Source organism: Pseudochaenichthys georgianus, chromosome 13, assembly GCF_902827115.2.
Source record: "Pseudochaenichthys georgianus chromosome 13, fPseGeo1.2, whole genome shotgun sequence".
Classification (NCBI taxonomy): Eukaryota; Metazoa; Chordata; class Actinopteri; order Perciformes; family Channichthyidae; genus Pseudochaenichthys; species Pseudochaenichthys georgianus.
In genome coordinates, this window is record NC_047515.1 from 39,869,257 (window position 1) to 39,896,131 (window position 26,875).

Consider the following 26,875-nt stretch of genomic DNA (forward strand, 5'->3'; position numbering starts at 1 on the left):
GAGCTTCTCGTTTAGCATTTAGGCAATATGCTGTCAGAATCCCAGGCAGACATTATAGTTGTTATGATTTATTACAGCCGTCAGTCAGAAGAGTAGCCGGCGTGAAACCCCTCCTGATGCACAGCCGTCACTTCTGACAACGATATTTTACCATTTCTATCACTGTCATGAGTGAAGGAGTCGGTGCTTGGGAGGATTTTCTTCCGACAATAAAACTTTCTTTGTGACTTTTCTTTACAATATTCAGGGTTTTTCTGTCGCAGTCAATGAAGTTGAGACATTGTTTTTGAACAAAGAGAAAGGGCAAGGACTGGTCTTTGCATGTCATGGATATTTTTAGCCTGAATTTAAAACTGAAAGATTGTTGGGGGTTTTTAACTTGGGATTGAAGCTCATTAACCCTTAAATTGTTTCTGTATCTTTAGGGCTACAGTAACTATGTCTGGGTGTAGAATGGGTGTAATAACAGTGTATCAAGGATATACTATGGGTGTAATAACAGTGTAATATGGGTTTATTAAGGGTGTAATAACATTGTAATATGGGTGTTATAACAGTGTAACTACAGTGGTAAAGGGGTGTATTCATTTGTAATGTGGTTGTTATAATTTAGTAACATTACATTACATGTTACTTGTTAGACGCTTTTATCCAAAGCGACTTACATACTCAATACTGTGTGTTTGGGTTGAAGTGTCTGCAGGGACACAACGACATGCTGACTGCAGTGGGGTTTGAACCTGTGACCCCCTGATCCGAACACCAACGCACAACCCACTGCACCACACAGTAACATGATATGATAAGGGTGTAATACAGACGGTGGTTTAATCTGGGTGTATTCATGTGTAATATGGGTTTATTAAGAGTGTAATAACATTGTAATATGGGTGTTATAACAGTGTAACTACAGTATCAAATGGGTGTAATTTAGAAAATAGCAATCAATACATTTTCCAGAATATGTATATGCTATTATCAGTGGCGGTTCTAGCACATTTTACATGGGGGGGGCAAAGGGGGGGCAAGAGGTCATGCCAGGGTGGCATGGGAGGGCGGACAGCACGTGGTATTTTATACTGTATATAACCTATTTATTGTTAATTCATGCCCTAACACAAGTGTTCTTAATGCACAAGAGAAACAAGGTGTTCAGACACACAATCGGGTGCCCTTTGAGTCCCCCAAGCTTACTTCAATAATTTTAAATTAAAGGAAACTACAAAATGTATTTTAAAGCAATTAATTAATGGAACAGGTTGTTTTGCATTACAATGTAAAATTAAATATATATTTTGTTTTTAAAAAATTGGTTGTCTTAGTATTAGACAGACATATTTGCATGTCCTCACTAAGCATTATTACATACTAATTTAATATTAAACAAATCAAATTATCCCAATTATCCCAAAATGTTGCTGCTAATAAAATCATATGCTTGTCAACTTTAACTGATCAAAAATCAATTCTGAAAAAATACTTGAATTATCTATGAAATTGCAATATTGTCCCTCAGTTTGTTTCAACCCCGTCACGCCATACCATTTACCATCCATCCATCCATCCATCTTCTCCCGCTTATCCGTGGTCGGGTCTCGGGGGTAGCAGTTCCAGCAGAGAGCCCCAAACTTTCTTTTCCCTGGCGACATCAACCAGCTCTGACTGGGGGATCCCAAGGCGCTCCCAGGCCAGCGAAGAGATATAATCCCTCCACCTGGTCCTAGGTCTACCCCTTGGTCTCTTCCCAGCTGGACGTGCCTGGAACACCTCCCTAGGGAGGCGCCCAGGTGGCATCCTAACTAGGTGCCCGAACCACCTCAACTGGCTTCTTTCGACGCGAAGGAGGAGCGGCTCAACTCCGAGACATACCATTTACCCTCCTATTAAAATAATGGATCAGTCCGTGTGTGATCTGCATTGAGGGTCAGTCCATGTGTGATCTGCATCGAGGGAATTACATCACTAAAGTGTCAGTTTCTTCTCTTACCTATATTTCAGTTTTTGTATTTTCAGATTTAAGATTGACAAGCTCAACATTTCAACTCTGTTATATGAATTAATAATAGTATCACCCATCTCTTCAGAGAGCTACAGGTGACCTGTGCAGCAACACATTTCAATCAATAAATGTCAATACTAAGAGCTGCTAGATTGAGCTGCTGTGATGGAACATGTGAGGAGAATAAGAACATACCATGTGGTCCAGCTGGAGTTTCATCTGCCTCCTGATCCCTGCCTCAGTCCCTCTTTCTGATACTTCATCTTTATTCCTCACATACATTTCTTCTTCTTCACTAATGTCTTCATCTCCTCCTCTTCCTCCTGCTCTGAGCCTCCTGGTCTCTTCATCTCCTCCTCTTCCTCCTGCTCTGACCCTCCTGGTCTCTTCATCTCTCTTTTCCTTTTCCTCTTTCTGTTCGTCCTGATCACTTCTCAGATGTCTTTGTGATGTTATTGAATCACTCCTATACTCTGGCCTGCAAGAGTCTACTTGTGAAAAGCACTGGTACAAATGCTTGTATAACTTTACACGTTAGGGCCATGTAGCCTAGCTGATAAGTAGCATATCATCAGAAAGTATTTATCAAACGCACACAGGCAGCTGTGTTTAGATCCAGTTTTTACGGTAAAGGATGTATCCTGGTTTCATTGATCTGGCCTCATGGCTGTGATGTGTAGTTTACGTGGATTTAATAGTAGGCTACCGCGTAGTTTAGCAAAGTGATCGATCTCCCAGCGAACGCTGTCTGCGTAGTATTTTGTAACGTAACGCCCCAAACAGCGCCCGTCTGTTAAACGCTATCGATTCAAACGGCAGCGTTTTATTAATATTTAGTTTCAAGCTCTCGTCCTTAGTAAAAACAAAACTAGTGGAAGGGGAAATGCTCCCAGGGGAAGCTGATCCATAGGTGCTGGGACAGCTCGCTCCCTCTCTGCAGCTCTGTGAGCCGCGGTCTGTGTGAACGCCGCTCCGCAGTTTAATGCAGGGCCGTAGCTGCGTTTTTAACGGGCCTAAAATGATATTTAAAATGATTCACTTTTAACTAATGTAATGCTTGTTTCGTTGCTTGAGAAGCTTGTAGAAATAGTGTAGGTTTGTTTTAGTACAGTTTTAAGGAAACAAAAGTTAGGGGGGCAGCTGGGGGGGCAAGGCTCTACAGTGGGGGGGCAGCTGCCCCCCTTGCCCCCCCCCCGTAGATCCGCCCCTGGCTATTATCCATGTTAGGGTTACAATTCATTAATGATCATGCCATTTGAAGAGCCAACAGAAACAGACAGGGACCTATTTCAGAGACCGAGCCTTTTCCCTCAGGCTTTTGTCTTTATGGAGCAAAAGAGATGACATGAATCAAATAAAATGTGAAGAGAGTGACAGCTGTCAGGAGATGTGTGAGATCAGGTGTAAACAACGCCCTGCAGATTAAAAAAAATAAAGTTACAGCGACTTCAAAACACATGCAAAGTAGTTGTAAACATAAATATTGCAATAAAACTTGAGTAGGAGAACAACTTTTCTAGTGACCTCTTTTACATTTAGTGTGTACAAATGAGATGAGTAGAGCTGGCATTGATCCCATTGGGGAAATGGACATTTGAAATTGTTTGTTTTTTTAGCACGATTTGTCAAATTAGAGTATTAGAGCAAGTGTGACAGAATCAGAAACCTAAACAATTAGCTTGAAGATGCTTTAAAAATACATATCATACCCTTGTTCTTAAATAAAGACTGATCAGACTTCTCCACAAGATACACAAAGAAGGTAATTATATAACGTTGTTTTCTATATGCAGCCCTTCATGAAGCCTCGTAAAATCATTATTCACAGCAAAGCCGGAGGGAGTGCAGCAGAAAAAGATGGATTGCAATCATTCCTTTAGTCCTAACAGCTGCCTGTGATATACTTAACACTAAATGTTGCTCAAGGAAAACCTAATAGGAAATGCACTTTCTGAAGTATATTATACATAAACATGTGTCCGCGGTGTGTCGGGGAACTCACGCAGCGTCAGAAAATAAAACCCTCTCACTTTTCCTCCGTACCCGAATCTCTAAAAACGGGGAACAACGGAGCTGATCCAGATTTGCGTCCGATATGACGTAACATCTGAAATGTGGACCCACGGGCCAATCAGAAACGTTGCTATCAGAAACAATGCCCGACTGTTTTGGACGTAATATGGTCGGTGTTTACATTAGCATCGCTAACACTCAGAGCTAACCTGTACTGGAGAGCATGTGTGTGAAGAAGCAGGAAGTAGAAAGGAACTCACCTTGTGGTGTAACCGGCAAGAGAGAAAGCCTTTGAGCTCCATGCTGTTTCAGATCCTTGATAATCCATGATATGGCGTTTCATCACGGCAGCATTTAGTTTAGACGGTAGCTGCCGGGTCCCGCATGAGCTCAGACCCCTCCTCTTTTAAAGCTTAATACCCAAATCAGCACTTTTGAAACAGGAAGTGAAATAGAGGGATATGAGGCGTGGCTAGAATGGGTGATCGTTTGGTATTTTGAGCAAAACACATCATAGTTTTTTATATATTTGTATATATCTGAGAGCTATGCTATTGCCTAAAAATAGCATGATAGGTGACCTTTAACTTACACATTAATCAAAGTCAAAGTCAACTTTATTGTCAATCTTTCAGTTTGGGTGTAGAGACAGAGAGATCGAAATACCGTTTCCCACAATCCTGAATACAAAAACAGATATAAAAATTAGAGCCGGGACTCGATTAAAAAAATTAATCTAATTAATTAGAGGCTTTGTAATTAATTAATCGAAATTAATCGCATTTTTAATCAAATATACATATTTGACCTGAGAACAGTGAGAAGCAATTTTCACATGGATGTGACTCCAAGTGGTCTACAGTCGAGTGCAATCCAGTGAGCCAGGGAGTTGGTTATTTTCTCAGACGTGGACTGACTTATCCTGGCCCTGAAACCAGTCGTCTGGTTGAGTGTGGGTTGGGTCAGGGTGTGGTTCCTTGCACTCGGAGTCGGGCTAACGTCCACGCTAGCTGCTACATGCTAGCTGCTACATGCTTTGCATTTAGGTGATACTTTAGGCTTGATGTGCTGCGGCTCTTGTCGATGCTTCCATCCGTCCGTTTTTTAAAACAACATTTCCCATCCACGGGGCCGACCAAAGCGGTCTCATCAGCTTGTTCGTTCATGTTTGACTATTGTTCACCGTGGTTTGTTGTTGTTTGAAGTCCCATGCTGAAGTCATGAACGTTAGTTGGTGCTCCAGTATAATCGGTACGCCTGAAACTCATCCAGTGAGAAACGTTCCGCTGTGCAAAAATAAATGCGATTAAAGTGCGATTAAAATGCGTTAATTTTTTTAACGCGTTAATTTTTGTGTAATTAATTAATCTTAATTAACGCGTTAAAGTCCCGGCCCTAATAAAAATATGTATAGACCTATTTATATACACAATCAAAAAGACACATTTATACAAATGCACCCATTAAAGGTGGGGTCGGTAATTTTGGAGAAACCAGCTCGAGTGCGCTAGAATTTGAAAATACACAGCCGGAACAAATCTGCCACTTCCTCACAGAGCCCCTCCTCCAACACACACGAACGCCACATGACCAATGAGGGCACGAGATGAGTTTGTGCCCCGATGGAAGGCTGACGGGCAGGTAGGCCATCCAGTTACTTTAGCCGGGCCGGCTCAGGTGATTGGTCGTGCTTTCTACAGCGCCACGGCTTCCACAGATGATATTTTTTTATGGATTTGTTGTCAAAGCACTTCAGATATTCATTGCTGTTGGGATGTTGAGAGCATTCCATGGAATAAACAACAAGTGTATCTCGAGTACGTTTTTCATCCTAAAAGAGTAACATTTCTTTCTTTCCTGGCTGCTCATTCCAGTATCAGACTGAACCACAAAGAATAAAACATTGTCCTCAAAATTGGCTGCCAGTATTGCATTGTCCTCATTTTCCAAAATCATCTCCCAGATCATTCTGGGATGAATCTGCAACCATCTGCTTCATATTCATCCAAGTTGTCGTACCGCGCACGGCCAGAACGTGTGTTTTTGTCAGCGAGCCTTTAATGTTATCTATTTCTGCACATCAAAGCGTCTGCCATCCCTCCCTCTCGCTCAAACTTCCCCATCGCTTCCTGGCCCAGTGGCTTCAAAGAGCAACTCCTCTTTCAAAATGTTGGATCTACAGAGCCCACACAAACATGGCCGAGCACCTCGATACATTTCCATCTCGCCTTGATGCATGAATAAATAAATACATGTAAATAGGTGGGAAAAAACATGATAATGAGGTGAAAGTGTCCTTCCTGCTCATGAATTCCCATCAAAATAATATATTATAAATCGTCCCGTCCTACACATCGTCACTATTGGTGTTTATTCTGTCACTCAAAATCCCAAATGCAGTTAATGGGGCGAAGCCTGCGAGCGAGTTCAGGCAGTCAACTCGAGCACCAATGATACATTAACACGTGACGCACCTCGTCCCTCTTACAACCAACCAAACACATTCTCCTAAACATGCCGCTCTATTGAAGCTGCAAGGTCTTCCTGCCTCTGCCTCGCTGCTGCTGCTGCTGCTGCTGTGTTCACTTGCTATTGCTACGTTCAAGTTGCTGCCACTGCTGTGTTCACTTGCTATTGCTACGTTCAAGTTGCTGCCACTGCTGTGTTCACTTGCTACTGCTACGTTCATGTTGCTGCTGCTGCCAGTGCTGTGTTCACTTGCTACTGCTACGTTCATGTTGCTGCTGCTGCCACTGCTATGTTCACTTGCTATTGCTACGTTCAAGTTGCTGCCACTGCTGTGTTCACTTGCTATTGCTACGTTCAAGTTGCTGCCACTGCTGTGTTCACTTGCTACTGCTACGTTCATGTTGCTGCTGCTGCCACTGCTATGTTCACTTGCTATTGCTACGTTCAAGTTGCTGCTGCTGCCACTGCTATGTTCACTTGCTATTGCTACGTTCAAGTTGCTGCTGCTGCCACTGCTGTGTTCACTTGCTATTGCTACGTTCATGTTCCTGCCACTGCTGTGTTCACTTGCTATTGCTACGTTCATGTTGTTGCTGCTGCCACTGCTATGTTCACTTGCTATTGCTACGTTCATGTTGCTGCTGCTGCCACTGCTATGTTCACTTGCTATTGCTACGTTCATGTTGTTGCTGCTGCCACTGCTATGTTCACTTGCTATTGCTACGTTCATGTTCCTGCCACTGCTGTGTTCACTTGCTATTGCTACGTTCAAGTTGCTGCTGCTGCCACTGCTGTGTTCACTTGCTACTGCTACGTTCATGTTGCTGCTGCTGCCACTGCTGTGTTCACTTGCTATTGCTACGTTCATGTTCCTGCCACTGCTGTGTTCACTTGCTATTGCTACGTTCATGTTGCTGCTGCTGCCACTGCTATGTTCACTTGCTATTGCTACGTTCATGTTCCTGCCACTGCTGTGTTCACTTGCTATTGCTACGTTCATGTTCCTGCCACTGCTGTGTTCACTTGCTATTGCTAGGTTCATGTTGCTGCCACTGCTGTGTTCACTTGCTATTGCTACGTTCATGTTGTTGCTGCTGCCACTGCTATGTTCACTTGCTATTGCTACGTTCATGTTGCTGCTGCTGCCACTGCTATGTTCACTTGCTATTGCTACGTTCATGTTGCTGCTGCTGCCACTGCTGTGTTCACTTGCTATTGCTACGTTCATGTTCCTGCCACTGCTGTGTTCACTTGCTATTGCTACGTTCATGTTGCTGCTGCTGCCACTGCTATGTTCACTTGCTATTGCTACGTTCATGTTGTTGCTGCTGCCACTGCTGTGTTCACTTGCTATTGCTACGTTCATGTTGCTGCTACTGCCACTGCTACGTTCTAGTTGTTGCTGCTGTGTTTCATGTTGCTGCTGCTCGCCTGCCCCCCCACCACGCCAGCTTCCACCTGTAGGCGCGGGGGATAGTTATCTAATCATCACTCAATGTTCTTTGTAAATCTGTGGAGTGATGAGTCCGAGCCTAGACGCCAAACTCAAACTACATGCTGCTTCTAATAAACATATTAAGGAACACGTGAGTCGTCTGACTGAACTGACTTTAACCCTCACATTATCTCTCAACAGCATCCCTTTGAAACAAGATCCCCGCTTAAACTCTCCAGACGGAGAGATGGACGGGAATTGATGCAAGGAATGAGAGTAGGAGGCGAGGAGTAAAGAGAATACTAAGTGAGGGGAGGATGATTGAAGAGACGAGTTGCTGCAAGGCTATGTGTATACGTATGGGAGTGGAGCTGCAGGACGTCTCTTCTCCAGTCGTCTGTCTTCTTATTCTGTCAGACGCAGACTTAAATGGATCTGGAGCTTTCAGGCTCTTTGTGAATTCTTCAGAAGTGTCTGACAGATGGAGAGATTTCTTCACGGTGTTGTTTGGTATTACATCTCTCCCCTCTGCAGATTCTTTACTTCACTATGACAGCTCGTCCGTGTGCGTGATACAGCGCTGCAGTTACTCTCGATTAGCTGTGAGATCGGCTCAGTTTCAGAGCTGGGACTACGGTGTTTTTCTTAGCTGTCAGAAGTTGAACAGACCTCATCACTTGAGACATTACGGGGAGGATAATACATCTCAGCTCGGAGCAGGGCGTACGACATGAACAATGACACACTTTCGATCGCTCCTAACAAAGAGCTGCTGCTGCGAGCTGTCCAGTTTTTAGAAATGGACTAAAAAGGCTTTAGGTCACAGACGTACGAGCGAGCTAACTGAATCAATAAAGTATACTTTCGCTTGGACCAGCCATCTCTAGCTTAGACTGATTTCTTTGGTCTAGGTGCAGCGCAAAGGGGTGCAGGAATACGTCCTTAAACCTGGAAATTAATTCAATCAATGTTTATTTATATAGCCCAATATCACAAATATCACATTTTTCTCAGTGGACTTCACAGTGTGTACAGAATATCAGTATGACAATACGACACCCTCTGTCCTTAGACCCTCTGTCCTCAGACCCTCTGTCCTCAGACCCTCTGTCCTTAGACCCTCTGTCCTTAGACCCTCTGTCCTCAGACCCTCTGTCCTTAGACCCTCTGTCCTCAGACCCTCACATCGTACAAGGAAAAACTTCCGGAGAAAACCCACAGTTTAAAGGGAACATGGGAGAAACCTCAGGGAGAGCAGCAGAGGAGGGATCCCTCTCCCAGGACGGACAGACGTGCAATAGATGCCGTGTGTAAATTGAAAAGATAATACATTTACAACATAGGTAGACCAAATGTTTGGAAATGCATGTGTGTATACTAGGAAGATGAATCCACGAGGATATCCATCCAGGACCGATGATCCAGGACCACAGCCACGACTCAAGATCCAGGGCTCGCGATCCCGGCGTATATAGACACCAAAAAGAAAGACATTTGGGGAAGCTGGGTTAATCGGAACATGGAGTTAGCATTTTACCACGTCCGGTTACCTCGTCTCAAAGTCAAGGGTTTGTGGAACGTGTGAATAACTAGATGCCTGAAATAAGGTATAAGGTTAACACAAGCTCAAGAGATTTGCCTGTTTCATTTCACACCTTTGTATCTTTTAAACGACGTATTCCAGCAAGTGATCAACTGAGACGCTAAACATCAGCCACCTTTAGCTGAACATGAAGTCATGCGACTGTTATGTAGTTCGTTGACAGGCTTTTAGGCGTTAGCTTCTGGCGATTGCTTTTACGAAGTGGTGTTAAGGTGCGGAGATGATCCTGCTAAACACAACGTGTACCATTTGATCTGTTAGCGTTTGCCACAAAGCTTATTTTCCCCAATGGACTGAAATCCATCCTTTTTGTAGAGCGAGCCCTTGCGCTGCTAACTTAAAGGTCGACCTACAAAAACACGTAATCTCTGAACCACCTTATTGGTTTAATGCAGGGGTGTCAAACTCAAGGCCCGGGGGCCAAATCCGGCCCGTGACTTCATTTTATGTGGCCCCACAAGAGCTTGCAAAGAATATAATACGGTTACACGCAGATTTACAGAAGCACGTTGCCCATAAACTACATGTCCCACAATGCATCTCAAATTTGCCTTTTTTCTCAATTGTTTTTGTAAATGTTACTTTTTCTTCAAAATTTTACTTATAAAAAAAAAATGCACTTATTTTTTTCAACATTTTTTTTTTAAACTTTTTTTACTTTCTTTTTAAATCATTTTGCGACATTCTCACTGAAGAGACTTGCAATTATTTGCCCTAGACTTCTGCTTTCAGACGTAGTTAATTATGAAGTTATTACTCTATCCGATAATAATCCAATGCAGAGGCAATAATGTATAATACATTATTTTATGTATATATGATATGTATTTTTTATATAGTCTTAAAGTTACAACCGGCCTTTTGAGTGCAGCCATAATGCAGATGTGGCCCGCGATGAAATTGAGTTTGACACCCCTGGTTTAATGCAAAGTTATCAGGATCTAAGGATAGAATATCAGACTGCAGACAAAATCTGGTGACAAAGTTAAAAATGTCATGTGATTGGATTCTCATTTGCTCTATTGCAATATAATTAGCAATGATAGAGAGAATGATAAGCAAATCATTATCACACATTATAACTTAAAGGGACACAACTCTATTTTTTGAGTCATGTGTTTCTGGTTTCCTCCAATCACTGAAGCCCCTTCGCCAGGTAGAAGACACACCTCCAAACTATAGACTCAGCTAATGCACCTACTGTCCTCAAAGGGATCTTGCATAATCATGCCCAGTCATTTTGTGGGATCTAATTCACTAATAAGAGGGTACTTTCTGAGAAATACGAGCTTTCGGCTTAGTATTAAAGACGTGAGTGAAGTATATCGGTCCACCACAAATCACCAGCCATGCATAATGAGAGCCATGAAGATGGTTTATCACTCCCACAGTTACAGGTGTGTGTGTGTGTGTGTGTGTGTGTGTGTGTGTGTGTGTGTGTGTGTGTGTGTGTGTGTGTGTGTGTGTGTGTGTGTGTGTGTGTGTGTGTGTGTGTGTGTGTGTGTGTGTGTGTGTGTGTGTGTGTGTGTGTGTGTGTGTGTGTGTGTGTGTGTGTGTGTGTTCTCTGCTGCAGTCCTCTGTGAAACAATAAATCTGACTCTGCTCTGCAACACAAAACACTTAATGACCCCCCCCCCCCCCGCCCGCCACCTGCTCTTAAGCTGTCTCTCTATAGACATGCTGTTTCATCATTAACTTCTGAATAAAGTGTGACTGCCCGCTGCGATCAGACTGACTGAGAAGACGGAGCTAGTGGATTTAGACGTTGTGTGGTTTGTGGTGTCCAGAGATTGAATTCAAGTATTAATAAATATCTTTCTGCGGGGGAGAAAACGCTATAAAGCAATATAAAAAAAGACTCTCAGGCCACATGCTGCTAAAGATGGATGTCGTTCTGCGAGCTGACCTACATACGCAGAAGGTTCCTTGCAAAACAAGATATCCACTGTAAGGGAAAATAAGTGACACCTCCTGCTGCCGACAGGATTTAACCGGGGCTGGCATGAAAGAAAACTGTTTCTGGAACTGAATCAGAGCTGCCTCGACTCAGGCAGTGGTGGCGAAGTACTGAGATCATTTACTTAATTAAAGGGGCTAAAGAAAAAAGCTTGCAGAAAAGGTCATGCATTGGACATGTTACTTAACCAAAAGTAAATAATCAGACATTGTAGGCCTAAAAGTGGCCAACGCGGAACAATCGAACAAAACATTTGAAAAAAAAAACCATGACTCACAATAAATTAGAAAATTACTTAAATGGTTATCGATGCTATTTAATTATGTGTTGACTAATTACATTCATAGCAAAACATTATGGTTTCTTAAACCCCTGTATTTTTTGCAAACATCTTGATTTGCAAACTAAAAACATTTCACTTAAAGTGTCAAATGAAAGGAAGACAAAAGTTCAATATATATATATAATTGAGTAGGTAATATTTAAGTAAAGTACATCTCATAATTCAAAACAGAAATAGGTAAATGTACCTTTCCCAAGGTCACGTGTTATTGTCTGAAACAGGTACAGAATGCAGCAGGTGTTCAAATAAGCAAAATACCTCTTTTGAATTCATGTCAGGCTAAACATGCGCCTGCTGGGAATTACTCAGAGACGCTGGAAGTGGCGCGTGCTGTTCCCGCTGTCACCTGAACACATCTGTACATTATCACATTTCTATTTCCCCCGCCTCTCAGGAAGTCGAGTGACAAAAGGATTCTGCACTCGAATAATTCGGTTGTACAAACAGACATTACGTCATACCTCCTTTTGATCACTGTTTTCATGCGGGCAACATTTCTCCAAAACAAAAACAGGTAGTTTGACGTTTTTTTCTTGCTTCTCCACCTGTTGATGTGTTGTCTTACTCCCCCCTTCGGCATTGCTCTGTTGCCATGGAAACCCCAGAACAGGAATGGGAGCAGCGCGATAATAAAAAAGCGGCACCGGACATGTTATCATCGCCTTCCTCCCACCAGCTTCATCCCCGAATAGGAAGACAACTTTTTTTTTTGTATAATCTGCAACAGTGAAGAAGACGTAGCTTTTTTTTGCATTTTGTTTAAAAGAGCTCCGGATCTTTTGCTACGCACCGCCCACATGAAGATGTGAAAACAGAGCAGAGGATGAAGCCTCCACACACTCAAACACACCATATCTTATATCATATCATTTCCTCATACTCTATAAAGCCATGAATGCAGTGGCTAAACATGACCGAACACGGGTCCTAGTTTCACACTGAACCAACCTCAGGCCCTCCTTCAGCTACCACTGCTATTGAGAAATATGTATGTATTTGACTTGCTTCCTTTGGTCACTATAACCCTTAAAGAACACACAGTTAGACATGCACTAAACAGTTTTGTACATTAAAGGTGGGGTAGGTAAGTTTGAGAAACCGGCTCGAGATCGCTAGAATTTGAAAATACGCAACCGGAGAAAATCTACCACTTCCTTACAGAGCCCCTCCTCCAACACACACGAACGCGCACATGACCAATGAGGGCACAAGATAAGTTTGTGCCCCGATGGAAGGCTGACAGGCAGGTAGGCTGTCCAATCCGTTTAGCCGGCCCGGCTAAACGGATTGGATGGCCTACCTGTACTTTTTACAGTATTACGGCTTCTACAGATGAAATTTTTTTATGGATTTGTTGTCAAAGCACTTCAGATATTCATTGCTATCGGGATGTTAAGAGCATTCCATGGAATATAACAAAAAGTGTATCTCGAGCCGGTTTATGAAACGTACCGACCCCACCTTTAACGTTGTTTGACTGTAAGTGTAAATATGCATATTGACGTTGAATGTTATCTCGTTGCCACTCTTATTTATTTGTGTCTATTTTTTAACTGCAGTGAGAGTTGCCAAAGAAATGTCTTTGCATGACGACCATAAAGATATATTCTATTCTATTCTTGAGGTGCCCCACACAACATTTTATTTTTCATATTTGTGATTCTCAGAGATGGGGACTCGAGTCTGCGACTCGGACTCGAGTCGCACTTAAGTCGCGCACACAGAGACTTGAGACTTGACTTGGACTCGTGACCAAAAGACTTCAGACTCGACTTGGACTCGTGTGTTGGGACTCGTGAACAATCATTGTGTTTTCTATTTTTGGCGTATTAAAGGTGGGGTAGGTAAATTTGAGAGAAACCGGCTCGAGATCGCTAGAATTTGAAAATACACAACCGGAGATAATCTGCTAGAGGCTGCCACTTCCTTATAGAGCCCCTCCTCCAACACACACGAACGCGCACATGACCAATGAGGGCACGAGATCAGTTTGTGCCCAGATGGAAGGCTGACAGGCAGGTAGGCCATCCAGTTACTCCGGGCTCATTACGCAGACGTGCGCGCCTCTGTTACTACCTCGTAGTAACACAATAGCGACCGGCGGCGGCGGCGGCGGCACACCTGCGGCTGTACCGCTTGTAATTAGGTTCAACTACAAAAACTTCGAACAAAACGCCGGCGGCACCAACAAAAGGAGCGCACACTGCAAAGTCTGCAATATCAAAATCAAGGATGCTGGCGCAACAACGTCGGATTTCATCAGGCACTTGAAAAGTCACCCGGAGAGGTCAGTCACATTAACGCATATGGACGGTTAGCAAACATGTTTAGCTCGGCATCAGCTGTGTGATGTTAACTTAGCTTGCTGCTAGCTTTGTAACTGAATATTTGAAAAGATTAGTGAATTGCTTGTCACACTTGTTTGAGTTGAGTGGCGTTGACATCCAACTCTTGACATGACATAAAAAAGGTCGGTAACGTTAATCATTACGTTCCGCTGCGTTAAACGTATATACAAAAATACATAGTTACATACATAAATACATCTGTGGGTTTATAGGCAGGTTACAGGTTTATTGTTGACCACGTAACGTTAATGTTACAGGTTTATCAGGTTACCATGACACTGGCTTTGAGTGAGAGGATAGAGGAATATGTTTATTAATAGTAGACTTAAAAGATGTCATTAGAGACCCAGTGTATAATAACACAGTAAATGCTTTGCATGTCTTAGATATAGCTGTGCAGTATTCTGAACAGACTGGATAGCAGCAGACAATAGAAGGCTTATTACAACCAGAAGAGACATGAGACTTTTATTTTTTTAGAGACTTGACTTGGACTCGTGACCAAAGACTTGAGACTTGATCAAGTCTCACCCCACAAAGACTTGAGACTTGACTTGGACTCGTGACCAAAGACTTGAGACTTGACTTGGACTTGCAAAAAAAGACTTGTGAACATCTCTGGTGATTCTGATAAAGCGTATTTGTTTAAGTCTATGTCGATGAGCTCTTCACACATCATGACCTTCTCCTACGGCGTTAATGATCTCACTGAAAGCCTGCAGCCTGTATTGATTTAGTTAAAGGGTCTCCAAAAGAATCCTGCTTAACGTCAAATACAGGTCAAGAGTTCACTCCTTTCGTCATGGTACCATAAATAATTAAACTCCGAACAATAAGGAAAGTGCCGATATATTCTCTTCAAATAAGATCATACCGTAAGAACTGGTGAATCAGATAAAAAGGTCTAAATTAAATATATCCATTTTTTTTTTAAAACTACGCGATAATTTCCGCCACCTCATGTTTCATGTTTTGTTCTATGACATAAGAGTGTGAGTAAATACCCAACTTGTGAATGTCTGAAGCTTTTATGTGTCTTTAACCCTCCTGTTGTCTTCGTTCCTCCTTACTTTGGTGTTCACGGTCAAATTTGACCGGTCCTGCTTTAACTGCTATCACATTAACACAAAAACATTAATCATCACCACATTTCATTTAACACCCTTTCAAACTGTACACATTGTGTCAGACTACTGGTACACATGAAACACTGCAGTAAATATACACAGAACAGACATTGAACATGTACTGCGTGTGCCAGGTGTGATCCATGTGGGGGGAGGGGCACATAAGGGGGACACACATCTAGTGTGTGTGTGTGTGTGTGTGTGTGTGTGTGTGTGTGTGTGTGTGTGTGTGTGTGTGTGTGTGTGTGTGTGTGTGTGTGTGTGTGTGTGTGTGTGTGTGTGTGTGTGTGTGTGTGTGTGTGTGTGTGTGTGTGTGTGTGTGTGTGTGTGTGTGTGTGTGTGTGTGTGTGTGTGTGTGTGTGTGTGTGTGTGTATTGTATCTGATACGAATGGTTACTAATTCCTTTTCTTTATGGCGGTCATTTTTGAGCGGGAACACCATGGTGTTACAAAGTTGACTAAATCATCCAAAGTTCAATGAAAGTGGTGATCAGCCATTTAATATGTTCAAATGTCTGCTGTGAAGGATATCATGAAGCCTTGATGCAATCGAATGTAAAACATAAAAGTTATGATTGATGAAAGTAGTAAATCGGTCAGATTTGACCCGAAGACAACAGGGGTAAAACGTTAGCCGCCTTTAGCTTAGCGTGGTGAGGTGAAGTCATGTGACCGTGATGTGTATAGCCCAACATTAGCTTTGTATACCTGCGATTGCATTTACGCTTCTAAAATCATAAAGTGTTAATATATGGAGATTATTCTAGTTTGTCAGCATCAATAATGTACGTTTGCCCCAAAGCTAATTTTCTATACATTTCTAAAACCATCTCAGAAAAAAGAGAGACCTTGAAATGCTCCATGTGTTCGTAGGAGTTTGAAAGATAAGGAAAGGCACACTCCATCAGTTTCATATCGACTCCTCAGTCACTCCTTTCCCAGCGAACACTCCTCACAGCTACAGGCTGCCTGCATGAGAGTCGTCCATCCTCTGAATACACAACAACACATGTGTGTGTAGGAGGAAGCCGTTGACGCTGAGCCAGAGAGGAGGCGGCAACATGAGGGACATAATTAATGGACTTGTTTATTGTATTTTGCTTAATTTAAAACTGTATTTTTTAAAATTATGTTTAATTAGTATGAATCCAAGAGAGAGGAATGATGCCGTAGTGACATCAAATCAACATCAGAACGAACATGGGTTGTATTTGTATATTTTTTGAATACTATGTCTTTGGTAAATAAATAAATAGATGCTTTCTTTGAGGCAACTTTGTGTGATAGCAATTAAAAAGGACTGCATGTCTACTTTATTTAATTTCATTCATTCGATCTTGCCTCCATAGTCTGTTCTCTGAATCAGTAGTGACACAAAACTGCAATACAAGCTGTTCTTCAACACAACCTGAAATAAATACGATGCGATACTTCATTGTCAAATCAAGTCTGAAACACAGCAGATCTGTTCTCAAGTCGACTCACAACATGAACGGTTTGTCGATCGCATGCCACCATTTTCTTGGGGTTTTGCACGGACAAAGAGAGGGGGGGGGGGGGGGTCGGGAAGATGCATTTTCTGTTCATCGAAATCACCATCACACTCGAGTAACTGGTAGACTACTGGATTGTATTTGTGCCTGTGTTTGGAATAAAGGGTAAAATTATTTAAAGACATGGATCTGGTTGTGTTTGTATGTGTGTGTTGTTTGTTTTACTAGATGGCGCATGGGCACGGGGTATTTAGATGACCTCACCGTTTACAGGTGCGGGCAGGGGCTACAAATCAGCCCGGGACTCTCGACCGGCCCACTTCGGTACCGCCGGCCCACCTCGGTACCGCAAGTAAATACCGCTAGTAAATTGTCGACAAGGGGGGGGGGGGGGGGGGGGGGGGGGGGGGGGGGGGTTGCTAGTGACTTATCCGACCGGCCCACATCGCCCGAACGTCCCGATGGCCAGTCCGCTCCCGGGTGCGGGTGGTTGAGGCAGTGTAAGCAGTGTTCGACCGCGTTGCCAACACACGCTATTTTGGGGTTTCATAAATGGTATTAACAACAAGAATGTCGTGGTTGTAATTGGAGAGCGTACGCGTCTAACTGAAAACTACACAGTGTCAATCCATGGTGATATTGAGTGGCAATAGTCACAACAGAACTGATTTGTGTTTCGTCCCGTTTAGCCCTTTGCAACTTTTATTTGGACAGCCACAATAATTAGACATTTCTAAACCAGTGAATTAGCTGAAAGAAATTGGTGGCAATTCAGAGAGCTAAGAAGTGTCAAAGAAAAATGTGTGATCGAGAGCCAAACACATCCCGATGCCAAAATAAAAATACTTCTTTTATAAATTCAGCTTTGTGACTTCCACCTCAAACGCATGCACACACCCCTCTTCACACACACTTGTTTATCAGATCCTGAAATAACTTATAGCTTATCTTACGTCACCATTTGTGTTTTGCTGTTTTGTAGCTGCAGCCGGGTAGCTCGCTAGCTCCATAGGTAGATGATATCCACATTGTTAACCCCAATTATTTTGGGCAGTTATAAGCAAACAATTAGACACATGTAACCTGTTGAATAAGCCGAAACATTGCTGGCGATTCAGAGATTTTAAAACGTAATGAAAGAAAGAAAATGAAGATATCTCGATTCAGCTTGTGTGTGTATGTGTGAGAGGTGGAAGTCACACACACAAGCTGAATCGAGATATTTTCATTTGTCACACCCCTGACACACACACTCATTATGTTGACAGCAGCAGCAGCAACAACAAGGAGGCGGATCATTAGAAGTGACAGCACGGAGACGGTGTCAGAGGGTTATTATAGGGGTGAAGTGCTGCTGAGGAAGAGCTGCTCGGCCCGTTTTTACAGCATACTGCGCACCGTGACACTACTCGCTGCTCCATTACAAATATATAAATAGCAACAAGGGCAGACAAGCAGCAGTACAAAAAAAAAAAAAAACCTAAACTGAACCCTTGGGAAAACAGGAATGACTTATTTTCTATCCAGGACAGAGAGAGGAAAGTCACAGCAGACGCACAAAGATTTAGGAGGCCATGACGCAGAGATAAGAGCGCTGATCCTGAGGACAGGGGCGGTTCTAGACGGGGGCCAAGGGGGGCCAGTGCCCCCTAACACTGACCTCTGACCCCCCCAAATTGGTCTAGAACCGCCACTGCCTGAGGAGTGTCCGCAGTACGCCTTAAAGGTTATGTGAGGAACTGATCAGACTGTATTTAATGACACGAGGTATAAAATATGACTGAAGTAACACATTTCTTTATTAAATTGTCACTGGCAGAGCTGTGCATGTTGCCTTCAAAATGTTTAACGCTGTTCCTGTTCAATTGTCTTATGAATAACATTTTATTATGCATTCATCAGCTTAATGGTAAGATAAATGCGACATTTAGATTTTTAGGGATTTATGTAAGTTGTTGTAAAGTGACCTGAAATAGTGTGGCATTTACCGTTTAAACAAAAGCTTTCTTTGAGCTTCATGGCAATCGGGACGTGTCTTAAAAGTGCACTTTTTCTAATGGTCAGCAGGGGGCGACTCCTCTGGCTGCAAAAATAAATCAGATTGAATAGAAGTCTCTGAGGGAATGAACACACTTGTAACTTCATGTATTACCTAATTTAAAGGTCCCATGTCATGCTTTTCCGGTTATCCCCCGTCCCCTTGTGTGTTATTGTTACGTGCCGTAGTGTGTGTGTGTGTGTTTTCCTCTCTCTCCCTCTGATTGTCCCCAGGTGCAGCCTCCCCCCAGGTGATCCGAATTAACAATCAGGACTTCCATATAGGACCGGAGGAGGACGGCAGTGAGGGCCTTCTTTCTCTCCTTCTCGTCTGGCTGCATGTGTGCAGCCTGTCTCTGTGTGAGACCCAGCATAGTTGTGTTGTTTGTTGTACGTTTGTGTTGTACTTTGGCTGGTGAGCCGCCTTACTTATTGACGCATTAAAACCTCACTTAAACTCCTTCGGCATTCCGTTTCCTCTCCTTTTTCTCTCATCCGGCTGTCTGGTGTGTCGCTACTTCCCTTGGTACCCCTAGCTCTACAAGGGAACGTAACATGGGGGCTCGTCCAATCTTTGAGACAAAGAGTGAGTATTTGGTTGTTGGTTAGTGTTGATATTGTGTGTGGTGGTGAGCAGTAGTGTATATAGGTGTAGAATTGGCTGTGAAATGATTTACTGTTGAACAGCTTCCTCAGTTTAGACAGGGGAGTGTCTAGCTGGACTGAATCAGTCCTTCCTTCAGGCACTCATTTTTTATTTTGCCTTTTTTATTTTTCGGGGTAATCCTGGGTGGGGATTCATTCCCTGTTGGGGGCAGGCGATTCAGGGTTTCGGCCGCTGATGGTTGCCTTTAAAGTCGCCTCGAGCCCGGCACGCTCCAGAAGATAGGTAGGTAAAGTTTGGTAGGCAGGATCTGGGGAAGTTTGTAAATAAATAATAATATTTGTAAGTAGCCGTTGCTATGGGGTCTAAATTAGATGCCAGGGTAAAAGTGCGTATGGCTCGTCTCCAGTGTGAGAGGGAGGAGCGTGAGCGTGAGCGAGAGTTTCAGCTCAGGAGGGAGCTGGAGATCAGGAAGTTGGAGGCAGACACTGCTGTCCGGATGCGTCAGCTAGAGCTCCAAGCAGCTGTGGTGGGTGATTCTGCCGTTACACCTTCAGGTTCTGCTGCTGCTTTTGATGTCGGTAGCAACATTCAGCTAGTCCCTGTCTTTCTTGAGTCGGAAGTGGAGATGTTCTTTGGTGCATTTGAGCGCATTGCTGCTGCCCTGCGCTGGCCAGAAGACGTGTGGGCCATACTTGTACAGTGCAAGCTAGTCGGCAAGGCTCAGGAGGCTTGCTCTTCTCTTTCTGTTGAGGATAGTTTGGAGTATGACAAGGTGAAAGGTGCTATTCTCAGGGCATATGAGCTTGTGCCTGAGGCCTACAGGCAGCGTTTCCGCGGCATGAAGAAAGCTTCTGGCCAAACATACGTGGACTTCGCGAGGGAGAAGAAAGTCCTCTTTGACAGGTGGTGTAGAGCATGTACAGCGGATGACATAGCTTCAGTATGTGAGCTGATGCTGTTGGAGGAGTTCAAAAACTGTGTACCGGAGCGTACGGTAGTCTACCTGAATGAGCAGAGAGTGACTACCCTTCAGCAGGCTGCCACTCTGGCAGATGAGAGTGCGCTGATACACAGGAGCGTTTTGTTTCAGCAGGACCCTCCTCAGCGGGACCCTCCTCAGCGGGACCCTCCTCAGCGGGACACTTATCGGAGAGCTCCTGATAATGATGTTCCCTGTGCCAGTGTTCCATTGTTAGGTCCCAGGATAGACAGAGCGTGTTATTTTTGTCTTGACCCAGGTCACATAATAGCAGACTGTGCAGCTTGGAAGCGAAAGTAGGCCACCACTATGGCGGATGAGGAAGGGCTTGAGCTATCACACAGTGGTGTTTTGGCTCAGAGCGATTCTCCTCATCGTGTTGGTTTCCGGAAAGCTCGTAACAGGCGTGCCACACAGGCTCATTCTGTCTCTCTTCCAGGACCCAAGAAAAAGAGAGTGTGTTTCTTTTGTCTTGATCCTGGTCATCTAGAGGCAGAGTGTGTAGCTCGGAAGGAGCAGGTGGCAGCGGCTCTGGAAAAGCCAAAAGACCGGCACCCGGTTGCGATGCGACAGAGTGGTGAGTTGCAGTTGAGTTCTGCATCCGTCTGTGACAGTGCTGTGGATGTTTCCGTCTCTGAAGCGGTTGGTGTGGACCTAGCTCAGAGCGATGTGGATCTGTGTTCAGTGAGTGGTGTGTGTGTTCCATGTGTTGCTCCGGTGTTGGCTGCTGGTGAGCAGTATAAGGTGTGTTTTATGGGGGGAAGTGTTACGTGCCGTCGTGTGTGTGTGTTTTCCTCTCTCTCCCTCTGATTGTCCCCAGGTGCAGCCTCCCCCCAGGTGATCCGAATTAACAATCAGGACTTCCATATAGGACCGGAGGAGGACGGCAGTGAGGGCCTTCTTTCTCTCCTTCTCGTCTGGCTGCATGTGTGCAGCCTGTCTCTGTGTGAGACCCAGCATAGTTGTGTTGTTTGTTGTACGTTTGTGTTGTACTTTGGCTGGTGAGCCGCCTTACTTATTGACGCATTAAAACCTCACTTAAACTCCTTCGGCATTCCGTTTCCTCTCCTTTTTCTCTCGTCCGGCTGTCTGGTGTGTCGCTACTTCCCTTGGTACCCCTAGCTCTACAAGGGAACGTAACGAAGCTTGTTCTGCATGTGAACGGTCTGCAGAGTCACAAACCCTCAAAGTACACCCTGTAGCGAGTACAACTCTAACACAGAGAAGACCTGTCTGCTGCCCCAGAACGCCTCGTTGGAGATTCCTCTTTTTCCATTGTTTTCTTCCTGGGTACAGTGACGTGCCCATACCCAAATGGACCAATCCGTGGAGTCGTTATGTTACGTCCGCGGAGCCGTTACATTAAGTCCGTGGATTGGTCCAAATTGACCAATCCGTGGACTTGCTCACACACACACTCAATCTTTTCTCAGCTGCAGCTCCGCCGATTTCTCCTCCCTGGCGGCGGGACGCGGCGAGGCTGTGGCCGTTTTTCAATCTCGAGGATGCTGGCTTGGTAGTCGCGTACTTCAAAGTCACTTCCTTCAGAAACGAAGCAAGTACATGCTTCCAAGCCACGGCTTCGGAAAACGAAGAAGAATGGAACAGGCTAACAAGTGTGCCACTCTCTCTAACGGTTTCAACAAACTGTACCGAAAATAAATGCCTCACGATGTCTATCTAATTATGAACTTGCTTTACTTTCAATTAACACATTTTTGTTGATAACAAATGCAACAAAGTAACATATTTACCAACACATGTTCTCCGTCACTACATACTTACATTTAAATGTGTGCTGCGTCGGTTCAGCCATTCTCCGCAAGGGAGACTGTCTCCTATTGATCAGTAGAAATGGCCATGACATGGGACCTTCAACATTTCCAAGACGTGTTTATGGTCTCATTTGTACGTGATAGGGTTTATGGGGCGGTTGACCAATCACAACAGAGCCCGCCAGCTAACCAATCAGAGCAGACTGGGTTTCAGACAGAGGGTGAAAAGAGGCAGTATGAGAAAAATAAAGGAGCTTTTTGAACATTAAAGCATGGAGACATGTCCCAGGAGACATGTCCCAGGAGAGACACTACATACAAGTAAGAACCTGAACATTTGACCAACATCTCCTGAAACTCTCTGTTAGCTTTGCTGAAACGATAACTATTCAAATGGCATCCAATACTTGAAGAGCCAACCATGTCAAACACATCAAGTGAACATAAATCTAATATATGATTTTCAGCTGTCATCACGGACCCGTAGGAGACTGCAGCGATCAATACGAGCAGAGAAAAAGCACTCTGTGTACAGTTCATATCATCCATATGGATCAGGCCCTTCACACACCTCCTCTTCACATGTTTCCCACAGATCAAAGGACCAGGTGATGTGTGATATGGAAATGACCCGAGTGATTGGCCACGAGCCCTGCTGCTCAAAGGCAGCACGGACCGCCTCGGAACATCTGAGGACATCAACATGAATAGTGATCGCTCCGTGATAATGGCTCAAAGTGTTTTCTGAATCAAAGTAGAACAGTCCGTTTCCAAAGTAACATCTCTGCGCTCATCAAACCGTCTGTAACCGATGATACCGAAAACAACATCAATTGGCTTCCTTACTTTAAGAAGATAACTCTTTCTGCTTTGGACACTTCTTTGGCTCCAACGTGAGTCCAAGATGTTAAGAAATCTTTCCCCTGATGCTGAACTGCTCTGATCTTAATGATTACTGTCCTGTGGTTTCAAACCTAAACCAACTCTTCATTCTAAGCCCGTCAACAACATTCCCCTCAACAAATAATATTGGAGTACGCAATAAACACTGAAACCTTTAGGGGTTGCTACTGCAGCTTTTTCCATATCCGTAACCGTATACATACCGCTGGGTGCTTTAACCCTTAAGAGTCCCTTAAAAAAAACGTATTTGTTCCTAAGGCCATAAAATGCCACAAAAACTGCTATAAAAATATGATATACTAATATTTATTTCCACTTTCAAAGAGTCCGTCTTTTAAAACTACTCCAGCCTGACATACACATGTGAAAAACGAATTATATTGTGGGGATTTAACGCTTTAAATGCCAGTTTGTTGAAAAAACTCCACAGTTTTTTTTATTGAAAAGAACAAAAAACTAGAATAATTTTTAAAAAAAATTCAAGGTGCTTTAAAGGGGCTGAAGCAAAAGAGAAGAGAAATGTAACATTGTAAATAAAAACACACAATAACTCTTTTCACCAACATGGCAACATCATAATGTGACAAAATAACTGGCCCCACATTAGTCCCGTCCAAATAGACAATATTGGAAAACAGCTGTTGATTTGGTTGTTTAATAAATTAATAAAGAATGATTGTGATTTAGTTAATTTATTTTTTTCGAGCGTGTAAAACCAAAGAAAATACAAATGAAACAAAAGACGATACAGATACAGTACTTTACAAATGAATGCAATAACAAAACGAAATATTTAATTAATAATTGAATAGTCTTCATTGTCTGATATCAATAAACAACAAAGCTTTAGCGAATTACACGTCCGAAAAGGGGTCGGAAGAAGTTTACACTTATTTAATCCGACCCCTTCTTTTTTCTTTTTTTTTACATCTTAATATATGTTAACATACAATATCAATGTATACTTTAAAGGTGGGGTAGGTAAGTTTGAGAAACCGGCTCGAGATCGCTAGAATTTGAAAATACACAACCGGAGAAAATCTGCCACTTCCTCACAGAGCCCCTCCTCCAACACACACGCACGCGCACATGACCAATGAGGGCACGAGATCAGTTTGTGCCCCGATGGAAGGCTGACAGGCAGGTAGGCCGTCCAATGGTTGTACTTTTTACAGTATCACGGCTTCTACAGATGAAATTTTTTTATGGATTTTTTGTCAAAGCACTTCAGATATTCATTGCTATCGGGATGTTAAGAGCATTCCATGGAATATAACAAAAAGTGTATCTCGAACCGGTTTCTGAAACTTACCTACCCCACCTTTAATCTTGAATAATTTATATAATCATTCATATATTATATACAGGCAAGTTAGAAGAATGGTCTCTATATATTTATATACATATGTCAGTGTTTCCCACAGATCTGAAATATACTTGGGCGGGTGGTGGCAGCGGGCGGGGGGGTGCCCAAAAAAAAAAAAAAAGTTTTAACATGTTTATTTATATCCTGTATAATCATTTTGCGCAAAGATGGCACTGTTTGTCAGAGCACTTCATGAAGAACAGCTCCAACGCCTGTGTGTATGGGAACACCTCTGGTGCTGGTCCATTAACTGCCAGTGTTTCCCACAGATCTGTCTCCCACATCTCTGAAATATACTTTGGGGGGGTGGTGGTAGCGGGGGGGGGGGGGGTGAGGTGACGTGCAACAACAACAACAATAACCTTTCTGTTGGTCGCTTGTTAGCAGACCCTTCACGCGATGGCAGAGCGAACAGGTACAGGCAGGGCCCATAACGATAGCCCTATAATTTAAATCTACTACCCACACATGAACATATGGAAATGGGTTACTATTTAAAAAAATAAATGTATTTATAAATGTATTTAGGAACCTATCCATGTGATTTTTAGTGGGGGTCGACCTCAAATCCTCTATGGGGGTCCAGGGGCATGCCCCCCGGTAAGATTTTATTTTTTATTTTTGGAGTTAAATGCATCAATCTGGTGCATTTTGAGGGGGAAATATAGAGATAGATCTATGGAAACACCTATATTAAACAGAACTGTATACATTTCAATAATCATAAAATCATGGCCATAACCAATAACATACCATTTCCAATATGAAAAAAACACTGAAACTTGTTTATTCATTTATTTTTGGTTCATTTATAGTTGTGAGTGTGTCTGTGCTCCTGAATCAGCCTCTCCTGTCTCCCTCCCCTGTTCCTCTTTGAGGCAGCAGCAAAGACTAGTTTTCTCTCAACAAGTTTTAAAAGTGTATCTTACCTTTTTTCACCTATGTGTTTACATAACTGGTGACCACACCGTTTGAGACCCACTGAGAACTTAGACTAAGTTAACTATCTAAACACTCAGAGAGTCCTTTACCTCACCTGAGCTGAGCTTATCCCGAGCTTGAATGACACACAGAGACCAATCAAGGGCTTTGATTTATGATCTGTATGACAGTGGCCATGTCGGCAGGCCACATCATGTGGACAGCCAGTCACCCTGTGTGAGGCAGGCCACTTAACAGGCCAGAAGGAGGCGAGATCAGTGCAAGGGAGCGAGGGATCATTGTCCACAAGTTGGTCACGGACGAATAAAAAAAAAATTCTAAAAAACAAAATTATTAAAAAATTATAATAAAAAAAAAAAACCTAAATGGGTCGCGAAATATACTTGGGCGGCCGTTAATATACCTGGGCGGCCCGCCCAAGTATAGTCTATGTGTGGGAAACCCTGTATGTACATACACAAATTCATACAAACACAAATTCCTAAATAGAATACAAAACACGAATATAGACAGTTATGGTTCAGCGATGTCCTCCCTGTCCCTCGTGAGAAGTGTGTCTTTATACGTCTTTTTGAATAGTTTGATGTTTGGACATCCCTTTCGCTCCTCACTCACATTGTTCCAGATCTTCACCCCACAAACAGAAACACTAAAACGTCTCTTTGTTGTGCGCACCCTAACATTAGTGAATATAAATGAACCACCTAAATAATAATTCCCTTGTCTTGCATTCAGAGCCTTCAGCAACACACTCAGCGTATCCAGTTAGCCCGTATTAGCCATCGATCAGACAGACTGCAGTAGATATAGAGAAGCTTTTGCCTCTTTGTAAAGCAGAATTATTTGTTTGCATGACGTGTTTGAACATGACTCTGATATGTCGGTGGCAGACAGTGATGTTGGTGGATTACAACAACGATTAGATGATTTGGGTTTCTTACAATCAATACAATCTGGCTTTTAATGTGTGAATGTTTTTGTATTATTTGACTTTAACTTTAACTATATATTTATTTGTTGTTCCTTCCTTTTCTTTTCCCTTCACTATATCTGTAAAGCGTCTTTGAGCACCTGTAAAAGCGCTAACAAATTAAATCTATTATTATTATTAATACATATTGCTATCCCTATTCTTAATATACACGTGTTAATGCGGACCCATGTTCAATAGTATCTGACCGTGTAACGCCAATTATAAATGCCTCATTCAGTATTTACTTAGTTATATTCAATTAGCTTACACTCCGACTAAAACCAATCGTGCAGACTACAAATAAAACAATTAGTTAATTAATGGATTCGCTTTTTTTCTGACGTAAAAAATAAGTTCATAATCTTTTCCTTATCCGATCAATTATTGTCAAACATGCTCTGGTTCCCTTGTCTTTCTGCTTTTAATGCCATTAAGGATGCACTGGCTCTACATGATATCATGACATCTAAAATAAACACGTGGAAGACCTTAATTGGCCCGTAAGG

At 43.0% G+C, this 26,875-nt stretch overlaps 1 protein-coding gene and 1 long non-coding RNA gene across 2 annotated transcripts in view; one reads left to right on the top strand and one right to left on the bottom strand.

Moving 5' to 3' along the window:
• dner (delta/notch-like EGF repeat containing) overlaps window positions 1-26,875 on the bottom strand; it is a 95,647-nt gene that overhangs the window by 61,848 nt on the left and 6,924 nt on the right. The window lies entirely within an intron of this gene.
• Window positions 20,721-21,457, top strand: LOC139435032 (uncharacterized). Its single transcript, XR_011644314.1, has 2 exons — window positions 20,721-20,987; window positions 21,231-21,457. It is a non-coding gene; the product is annotated as an uncharacterized lncRNA (long non-coding RNA).